At 42.0% G+C, this 10029-nt stretch overlaps 1 pseudogene; it reads left to right on the forward strand.

The window, feature by feature from the left end:
- Positions 1–285: 285 nt before the first annotated feature.
- Positions 286–7936, forward strand: LOC124679402 (annotated as a pseudogene).
- The last annotated feature ends 2093 nt before the right edge of the window (positions 7937–10029 follow it).

Here is a 10029-nt window from a genome sequence, read left to right on the forward strand (position 1 = left end):
TTAAGTTTTAATCAAGTCAGCTGAACCACCTTGCATCGTAGGGTAGGTTGCAATTTTAATGTAAAAATGACAACAAAAAAAACTCGGATCAGTAGGAGGAATAGCATCTACAAACAAGCAAAAATGCAAAATTCACTTTGAATCGATGCTGTCTGGCCACTAATTAATAGTGGAACCCGGCCACTAATGGCAGTTCTATGAAAACTGTAGCCATCAGGGTCCCGGGTGTCTCCACCTCCGATATATCACCATCGCTACTTCTACCTTCCCTCCCTCTGACCTCTGTATTGCGCTCGCATTGGCCTCACTGCGCCATGGAAGGAGGGTGGAGCCTGCACTTGCCTGCTCTCACAAGGATTCACGACAGGGTGCAGGCCATGTTCCTCCACGCGGCGGGCTTGCTCGACGATTCGACAGGTAAGGAGGCTCAACTGGCCCCAGGCAGGTTCATGCATACGCCTGATTCTTCGTCTCCTCTGGTTCCGCAAGATTTCCTTCGCCCACCACTCTTTTGGTATTGCTTTTCTGGTCCTGCAAACAACAAACAAATGGGTTTTGTTAGAAATCCTGAGTCCTATCAGTAAGGGTTTGGTTTTTTTGTCTTCCGACATGGACTTGGAGCAGGGCTGCAGAAGAATGTGCATGAAACCATGGCAGCATTTGTAGCCCGGGCCAGGGACGTGGCCCATGATTTAGAGTAGCACTGGGTGGTTGAATATATGTTCATCTATATAGCCAAGTTTAGATGATACCCAAAGGGTTCAGATTTAATATCCGGTGAAAAAAAATAACTGCATAAGTTTACTTACGGTTTCAACCATGTTTTTTTTTGAATCCTTTAGCAAACTGGGATGACCAGTCAGGTCATGGGAGATTTCCATCTTCATCCTAGTAACCTTGCTGCCAGAAAATACTATCACTCTGAGTAGGAAACACTCTTATGTAACTCCAAGGATATTTTTTCTAGACTGTCTCATGTAACTTCCAGTGAAAAAATGGCTGCAAAAATTTACTTACGGTTTCAAGCATGTTCTTGAAAGAGATTTTTTGTTTAGCAAACTGGGATGACAACAGTCAGAACATGGGCAGTTATCAACTTTCTGTCTGCGTCCTAGTACCCTTTGTGCAAAACAATAAATAAATACTGTCACTCGGACTAGGAAACAATCCTATGCAACTCTCCAAAAGAAACCAAGGATATATATTTCTTGACATTTTCACCTGTCATTGTCAGTCTCTTAAGAAAACATTCATCGTGTCATAACGGAATGTTCCTGTCAATACATGTAATACTTGTGGGGTTGCACTGTTGCTGGCAGATTTTTTTTCTTAATGTCAGCCAATAACTTATCCAGGTTCCATTTCTCAGTTTTCATAAAAGCATGTTGTTTGTTGTTTTCTTGACCATTCAACATTTAGTTCCTGCCATATATTCATTACAGAAATGAAAATTGGATAAATAGCCTATTCTGTTACTGATTTTGACACACAAAATTGATGTGCAACTTTGCAGGTTCCATTATATCACAATACCTGCGAAAATGGCCAGAAGTATATTCACCTTGCTTCTGGATGAGCACTTCTGTATTGATACAACTGGTATTTATCACAAGTATCGGGGCTCAGTTTCTATTCAAGAGAATCAGATGGTGCATGGAGAGATTGAAGACCGCAACTCCCGAAGGAAATAAGTTTTCTAATCTGGAACAAAGGAATGCAGACATAAAGTTAGGTGTCTCATACGAAGCAAGCAAACTTTGTTGCCTGCTTATATTAGTCAGTCATGTCATGAGGATATTGTTTTTGCCGTTACAAGGAAGAATAAGTGGTTGCAAGCACCCACCTTTTGTCTTGAGTGAAGGTTTACAGATGCTATCCTGGATAATATTGTCACTAGCAGTATTCGGTCTACAGAAGACAAAATCTGTGAAGCATCCACTCACAATTCGGGCATGGTGGATATTTAACTTTCTGCAATCAATAATCAGTGTGATATTTGATCTCAGGTTCAGTTTATCAGATCATAAATATATAGGGTACGCAGAGTTGATTGACCTGTTCACACTTGTAGTCGGCACTTATCTGTTTGCCATTTCAGCCAGAGGAAAAACAGGAATCACCTTAATAAACATCAGCATAACAGAGCCACTACTGAGTCCATCTGCAGGACAGCGAACAGAAACTGAAAGGACATCCCTGTATAGCAGAGCAAGTGTTCTGGACCTTGTCACATTCTCCTGGATGAGCCCTCTCTTTTCTACCGGATACAAGAAACCTCTAGATAACAATGATGTACCGGATCTTGATGGAAGGGACTATGCCGATTTACTCTCTGATTCATTTAAGAGGATAGTAGTAGATGTTGAATGCAGACATGGTATAAGCACTTTATCTATCTATAGAGTAATGTTCCTATTTATTAGAAGAAAAGCAACAGTCAATGCAATATTCGCAATTTTATGTGCATGTGCATCCTATGTTGGACCATCATTGATTAACGACCTTGTGAAATTCCTTGGGGGAAAGAGGACGTATGGATTGGAAAAATGTTATCTTCTTGCTGTTGCATTTTTAGGTGCTAAAGTTGTGGAGACAGTAGCTCAGAGGCAGTGGATTTTTGGAGCTCGACGGCTCGGGATGCGGCTACGAGCTGCTTTGATATCCCACATCTATCAAAAAGGGCTCCGATTATCATGTAGTGCACGGCAGAAGCATACCAGTGGAGAGATCATAAACTACATGAGTGTAGATATACAAAGGATAACTGATGTTATATGGTACATCAACTACATCTGGATGTTGCCCATACAGCTTTCTTTAGCAGTCTATATTCTCCATCAAAACCTAGGGGCTGGAGCATGGGCTGGTTTAGCAGCAACACTGGCAATACTGGCTTGCAATATTCCTCTAACCAGACTGCAGAAAAGGTTACAATCAAAGATCATGACTGCTAAAGACAACAGAATGAAGGCAACAATGGAAGTACTTAGAAGCATGAAAATACTGAAACTTCAAGCATGGGATACAGAGTACCTTCAAAAGATAGAAGCATTACGAAGGGAAGAGCACAAGTGGTTGTGGAAATATGTAAGATTGACGGCTTTAACAACATTCACAATTTGGGGGTCCCCTGCATTCATATCCTCCATAACATTCGGTACATGCATATTGATGGGGATTCCTCTAACAGCTGGCACTGTTTTGTCTGCTCTCGCAACGTTCCGGATGTTACAAGATCCAATATTCACAATTCCCGATTTACTTTCGGTGTTTGCTCAGGGAAAAGTTTCAGTTGATCGAGTAGCACAATACCTCCTGGAAGAAGAACTGAAATGTGACACAATTACAGAAGTACCAAGGAGTGACACGAACTACGATGTGGAGATTGATCATGGAGCATTCAGCTGGGAATTTGAGAACACAACTCCAACTATAACAGATGTAAATTTAAAGGTAAAGAGAGGGATGAAAGTAGCAATCTGTGGAATGGTCGGCTCTGGGAAATCCAGTCTATTATCATGCATACTTGGGGAGATGCCTAAGCTAGCTGGGGCTGTGAGGGTCAGTGGGAGAAAAGCATATGTTCCTCAGACAGCCTGGATCCTGTCTGGGAATATCAGAGACAACATTCTGTTTGGAAACCCATATGACAAGGAAAAGTATCAAAAGATAATACAAGCTTGTGCATTGACTAGAGATCTTGAGCTATTTGCAAATGGGGATCTAACAGAGATTGGAGAAAGAGGAATTAACATGAGTGGTGGACAGAAACAGCGGATTCAGATTGCAAGGTCGGTGTACGAGGATGCAGATATCTACCTCTTTGATGATCCTTTCAGCGCAGTAGATGCTCACACTGGAGGCCAACTTTTCAAGGTTTGTTTATCTGATATGCAGAAAACAATAGATTTATTTATCAAAGTTTGTATACCGTTAACTTCATAACTATCTTTCAAAATTAGTTGCATACTGTATGGTTTAGAGACAGCAGTCTGCATAAATGCAAGTATAAAATGAACTACTATATTGTTCTGCAGGATTGCCTAATGGGGATGCTTAAAGACAAAACAATATTATATGTGACCCATCAAGTCGAATTTCTTCCAGTGGCAGACCTTATACTAGTAAGTATCAAGAATACCTTTCTGTTGGCAAGTACTACATGTATGTTAGTATTGCTAAGAATATGTAAAATAACCCAGGGGGTACAAAATAATAGGTGATGCAGGATGGGAAGATTGTGCAGAATGGAAGATTTGATGAACTCCTTCAACGTAACATAGGGTTTGAAGCCATAGTAGGAGCCCATAGCCAGGCAATTGAATCTGTCACAAATGCCGAAATTTCCAGTAGAGTTCTGTCAACAGACAGTAAAAACTTAGCAGATAGTGATAATGAGTTTGACAAAGAAAATGACACTGATGATCAACTTCATGGTATAATTAAGCAAGAGTCTGCACATGATGTCTCACATGGTATCAATGAAAAGGGAAGACTAACACAAGACGAAGAGCGGGAAATGGGAGGAGTTGGCAAGAAGGTCTACTGGGCATACCTGACGGCCGTTCACGGTGGTGCATTAGCACCGGTAATAGTTGTTGCACAGTCATTCTTCCAAATATTCCAGGTAGCAAGCAACTATTGGATGGCATGGGCGTGTCCTCCAACATCAACAAGCACCCCAAGGCTTGGATTAGGCCTTCTTTTCTTCGTATACATATTACTATCTATAGGAAGTGCATTATGTATACTTGGTCGGACTATGCTTGTTTCACTTGTTGGTCTACTAACAGCAGAGAAGTTCTTCAAGAATATGCTCCACTGCATCCTCCGTGCTCCCATGTCCTTCTTTGATTCTACACCTACTGGCAGGATCCTAAACAGGGTTGGTTCAGTTACTGCTCACATCTATACTTTCTTGTACACGCACACCTTGAAATAAATAATTGTGTACTGTACTTTGTAACAGGTCTCAAATGACCAAACTGTTTTAGATCTGCAAATGGCAAACAAGCTTGGTTGGTGCGCATTTTCCGTTATACAACTTCTGGGGACCGTTGGCGTTATGTCCCAGGTCGCATGGCCAGTTTTTGCCATCTTTATCCCAGTGACAGCAATCTGTTATATATTTCAAGTAAGAGCTCTTCACAATGATTCTTTTGCACTAGAATTAACTTATTCTGGTAAAATGTATGCACCAAATTAATTCTGCAAAATAAATTAGCAGTAAGTGCAAATTTCATTCTTGATGATGATGTTCTTTTCAGAAAGCACTGAGGTCCAATGTTTTCCTTGTGCTATGCAGCGATACTACATACCAACAGCAAGAGAACTGGCTCGTTTATCACAAATTCAGCGGGCTCCAATACTACACCATTTCACGGAATCACTTACAGGTGCAGCAAGTATTAGAGCATACGGACAAAAAGACCGTTTCAGCTAAGCAAACGTCAGTCTTATTAACAACCAGTCACGACCATGGTTCCATAGTACCTCAGCAATAGAATGGCTTTGCTTCAGGCTAAACATGCTATCTAACTTTGTCTTTGCCTTTTCTTTGACTCTGCTAGTAAGTCTTCCCGAAGGTTTTATAAATCCAAGTAAGTTTTGTATGCACACAAGTTATCGCTGATTTTTTGGCAGTTTTATATTCTCATCACTAAGTTTTGGTGGCTGCCAAACTGACATAATTATATGTACAGGCATTGCTGGACTTGCAGTGACTTATGCCCTGAACCTCAATGGACACTTGTCAAGTATAACCTGGAACACATGCGAGGCAGAGAATATGATGATTTCGGTAGAAAGAATAATGCAGTACTCAACCATCCCTAGTGAGGCTCCTCTAATAGTTCATGATCACCGCCCCCAAACAGCTGGCCAAAGGATGGCACAATAAATATAAGAAACTTGGAGGTATGAATAATGTTACTGCGATTTTATGATCAAAGACCATAAGTACATGTACGCACATGAACAGTGTACAGCATAACAAAAATTCTATCGAAGAGGTGTGTAAGTATAAAAATATAACCTACTGAGTAAGGTTCAAACCGAATAAACATGTGCTTAAAGCAGAGTAAACCAGCTTGCACAAATACGTTCCGGAGCAAAACTCATAACAGTAAAGCTATAATAGTTTATATTACTAGATAGTAGCTAGTATATGTTCTATCAAAAAAAAGGGGAAGCTCTCACTCTTTAGTAAAATATAATCTCTTCAATTTTTGCGTTTTGACAGAAAGTGCGCATGCTCAAAAGAAGCCATCTAATGTGGCTATTGGGTTTTACAGGTTCGATATGCAGAGCATCTCCCATCTGTTCTAAGAAATATATCATGCACAATTCCCGGACGGAAAAAAGTGGGAATTGTTGGACGTACTGGCAGTGGAAAGTCAACTTTGATTCAAGCTCTTTTTCGGATTGTTGAATCAAGAGTAGGAACAATTGAAATTGACAATGTTGATATCAGCAAAATTGGATTGCATGATTTACGAGGCAGACTTAGCATCATCCCACAAGATCCAACCATGTTTGAGGGCACAGTGAGAGGAAATCTTGATCCACTGAATGAGTATTCTGATCAACATATATGGGAGGTAAATAAGTCAATAATACATGTCCTAATGGTGATGGAGGTAAACTGTATATGTTCTGCAAAAGAAATCCTAACACCTCGTCATTGCTCGTTCTTGTCAATAGCCCATGTTGCATTTTTCATCGGAAATATGCATATGCTGATAAAATGAGATCTCGTGACTATGCAAATCTCTGAAAGGTCAAAATGCTCAGATAGTAATCTAGGAAACACAGGTGGTTGGACTCTTTTACAGTTGAAATAAGCGAACAGAAGCTGATGTAATGTATCATATAGATTGCAATTTGATCAAATCCATTATTCAAACATATATCCATACAATGAATAAAAAGAAAAGGAGGGCCTACCAAAAAAACAGACATATGATTAAAAGAACCAATCGCTGTACTTCCTCTATTTATTCAGCAGTACACTTTTCTTTTGGCCAGACATTGGATAAATGCCAGCTTGGTGACATAGTTCGTCAAAGCCCAAAGAAGCTGGACTCAACAGGTAATAGCATTATTCATGTGTACAAGAGAAATCATATGCTACGTTGGCTAAGACAGTATGGATTTCTCCATTGAGATGATCAAATGAGATTTCTCTTGCAGTTGTTGAAAATGGGGAAAACTGGAGCGTCGGACAAAGGCAGTTGTTTTGCCTGGGAAGGGTTCTACTAAAACGGAGCAATGTCCTTGTCCTCGATGAGGCAACTGCTTCAGTTGACTCATCTACCGATGCAATTATCCAGCAAACGCTCCGGGAGGAGTTTGGGGACTGCACGGTGCTGACAGTAGCACACAGAATTCACACGGTTATCGACAGTGATCTCATTCTTGTCTTCAGCGAAGGTAAGCCACATCATCGACCAGCACAGACCATTTCTCTACATTCTATTGGACCTAGCTGCCACAACGCTAAAACATGTACTACTTTGTGACGAACAGGAAGAATTATAGAATACGACACACCGTTGAGATTGCTGGAGGACAAAAATTCCGAATTCTCCAGGCTCATAAAGGAGTACTCACGGAGATCCAAGGGCTTTTAACAGCACCACAAACAATTGAACAGCGGTGGAGCCAAGTAGCCAACTAGGCGCAGTGCAGAAATCAGTAGAAAGAGCACACACCTTACACGGTTTCTCTTCAGATGACAAGTACGCAGGAAACCCACACAGGCAGAGGCAATAGGATCTACAACGGGCGGGAGTAGCTCTTAGATTTCAGATGATTCGGAAGATATACTATTAAACCATGTAATGCAGTAGTTGATATTCAAGCTGCTCTCTGCTATGAGAAAAATCCAAGTCATGTAATACAGCTATTCCGTGTAAAATCTTAAATTATCTCGGAACACCTCGTCGTAAAGGAGTGCAAGCACAATTGATTTTCAGTTAAATAAATTACTGAATGAGGTTCGTAGAGGGGTGTACTTGAAATGTGTCGAGTCAGGCATTCGGTCGAGCAGGTTGGCGCACCGAGCCTGCGAATGGGGCTGCGCAGGATCATGGAGAGCATACGCTCATCTGAGTTAAGCCTCGCCCCAAAGCCATAGAGCAGCGGCGGCCTGCTGATTTAGTTGGGGCACTCGCTACCTTGCTGGGTATGAGCGGTCGCCTGAGGTGGAGCGCGTGCGCCGGCGTGCTGGGTGGTGCTGGCGTGCTGCACAGCTACCCGATCGGTGGATACCGTTTGCCACACACCCCTTGGTAGGTGTTGGGCCGGCCCAAATTTGTTTTTTTGGCCTATTTCAAATTTTCGTTTTTTCTACTTTTTTTTGTGTTTTAAAATTTGAATATTTTTAAATTCTGAACTTTTTTCAAACCTGAATTTTCTATCATTTGAAATTTTTTGAGTATGAATATATTTTAAATTTGAAAGGTTTTAAAATTTGAGCAAAATATTTGTTTTACAAAAACCAATTTTCAAAATTTGAACATTTTTCGAATATGAAACTTTCAAATTTGATTATTTTTAAAAAATTATAAAAAATAAAAAAACATATTCATCAAAATATGAACAATTTTCAAATTTGAACATTTTTAAAAATTTGAACTTTTTAAAATTTGTACATTTTCAAAAAATTGAAAAAATTTCATATTTATTTTTTTTCGAATTTTTTTAAAAATCGAACGTGAAAGAAAAAACAGAAAACCAAAAGTGTTCAAAAACAAAAAAAATACCAAACAGAAAAACACCTAAACTAGGTGAGAAAAAAACCTGCGCTATATGGGTTGGCCCATAGAAACGATGGGGGCGTGAGGTACCAGGTCGGCACCGACCTGGCCGGTGATAGGTATCACCGGCGTGCTGGTCGCGGTGGTGCACCGACGAGCACCGCGCTCCTCGCAGGTGCCATTGGGTTGGGCCTAGGCCTGGCAAATAAGTGAAATGCCACTTCGGCTCAGCTTGAGGCCCGCCGAACTATTCACTATATGGGGTAGGTATAGGCCTATTTTTGGTCCATTGGTTGGGCTAGGCCTAGGCCTAGGTTTTCTTCCCCAGGATTTGTTAGGCCCGAAGTCCGGCCTGGCCGAACAAAGTGACTCCAATCCAATCAACGAATATCCAAGGTCCGCACGCTCATATCTCTCCCCCCTCCTTGCTCTCAAGCCGCTATAGTACCTTGAGAGTACTCCGCCGCTCACCGGGCCGATCCAAGGCCTCCTCCACCAGAATAGCCGGCCGGAGATGACCGAGGAAAGGCGCCGAAGTACATACTGTTAGGTCTAGGGTTAGTTTGTTACCAAGTGGAGTCTGGCGAGATGCCGATGAGGATCTGGTCGCGGGGAAGTTTGAGTTGCTTCCTAGGGCTGCTAGTGGTGGTGTTGCTACTCATGGAGCTTCGATGGAAGGAGCCGGATGGGTGGCGGCGGTGCCCCTACATCCTCTTCAATAAAGCTTACATGTTTCTTATTTGATGCAGATGGCATCGCGGCGATCTTCTCTCCTTCGAGCCACCGTGGAGGTGGAGATGGAGAGGAGTTCCTAGGTGATGCTGGCGGATCGAAGAAGTTGCGTCCTGGTGCGTATCCTCTCCCTCGAGCGCAACACATGGTGACCACTCATGTCGCCATGATCTCCGGCCAATAAGGTGGCCCAAAATCAACCTCCATGTCGGATGCTCTCTCGATTCGCCGTTGGAGCTCGACGCCTCCACGAGGCCAAGTGGTTCGTCCCCGGCCTTATGGAAGTAGCCAACGACTGGATCTTGACGTCGGTCGGGAGTTTTCCAGAAAGCTGCTCTCGGAGCTCGGCGGAAACACCTTGAGCTCGCCGGCATCCGGTGGCGGCGGTGCCCCGCCCTTGATTGCTTTTATCATTCTCCTGTTAGGGTGCTTTATGTAAAAAAAGGCCTTATCTTGAAATCTTAGGTTTTTTTAGGACAATAGACGAAATAGGCATTTTTTGTAAAATGTACCTTGCCACATGCTATGAAATGAATGC

The sequence above is a fragment of the Lolium rigidum genome, chromosome 7, assembly GCF_022539505.1.
Source record: "Lolium rigidum isolate FL_2022 chromosome 7, APGP_CSIRO_Lrig_0.1, whole genome shotgun sequence".
NCBI classification, from domain to species: Eukaryota; Viridiplantae; Streptophyta; class Magnoliopsida; order Poales; family Poaceae; genus Lolium; species Lolium rigidum.